We start from the raw sequence: 224 nt of genomic DNA, 5'->3' as shown, positions 1-224 counted from the left end.
AAATCCCAAATTTTCACCCCCACAATCCCCATTTCTCCCCCCAAATTCCATTTTCCCTCCCACATCCCCGTTTTTCACCCCAAATCCCCGGGTTTGCCCAAAATTGCCCCTTTTTTCCCGCCCTTTTTTCCCACTTTTTTCCCCTCCCCTTTTTTCCCTCCCCTTTTTTCCCGCCCTTTTTCCCTGCCTTTTTTTCCCTCCCTATTTTTCTTTCCCTTTTTCCC

This window comes from Corvus brachyrhynchos, unplaced genomic scaffold (assembly GCF_000691975.1).
Source record: "Corvus brachyrhynchos isolate BGI_N302 unplaced genomic scaffold, ASM69197v1 scaffold2041, whole genome shotgun sequence".
In the NCBI taxonomy this organism is placed as follows: Eukaryota; Metazoa; Chordata; class Aves; order Passeriformes; family Corvidae; genus Corvus; species Corvus brachyrhynchos.
This window is presented reverse-complemented; position numbering follows the sequence as displayed.